The sequence below is a fragment of the Nannospalax galili genome, unplaced genomic scaffold (assembly GCF_000622305.1).
Source record: "Nannospalax galili isolate Female #2095 unplaced genomic scaffold, S.galili_v1.0 scaffold196, whole genome shotgun sequence".
In the NCBI taxonomy this organism is placed as follows: Eukaryota; Metazoa; Chordata; class Mammalia; order Rodentia; family Spalacidae; genus Nannospalax; species Nannospalax galili.
This window is the reverse complement of record NW_008337421.1, coordinates 937,132-937,669: the sequence shown is the minus strand read 5'-3', so window position 1 is coordinate 937,669 and position 538 is coordinate 937,132.

The following is a 538-nucleotide window of genomic DNA, read 5'->3' as shown; positions in this document are numbered from 1 at the left end:
GGATATAGTAATCTGGGTTGGCATCTGTGGTCATTTAACACTGGGAATACTTTGGTCCAGGCTCTTCTGGCTTTCATAGTTTGCACTGAAAAGTCAGCTGTAATCCTAACGGGTTTTCCTTTATATGTGATTTGTTGTTTCTCTTTTGTAGCTTTCAGAGTTGTCTGTTTTGTGTGTTTAGTGTTTTTACTATGATGTGCCGTGGAGTTTCTTTTCTGTTCCTGTGTTTGGTGTTCTATATGCTTCTTGTATTTGTATGGGCATGTCTTTCTTTTATTTTGGGAAATTTTCTTCGATTCTGTTGAAGATCTGGTACATGCCATTATCCTGGGATTCTTCTCCTTCCTGTATGCCTATGATTTGTACATTTGGTCTTTATATGGTGTCACACAATTCCTGCATATTTCATTCTTGTGATTTCTTAAATTTTTCATATTCTTTGCTCCAGTGGTCTAATTCGTCCACATTATCTTCCAGTCTTGATACTCTGTTTTCCATTTCATTCATCCTATTGGTGAGGCTTTCTCCTGTCGTTTCT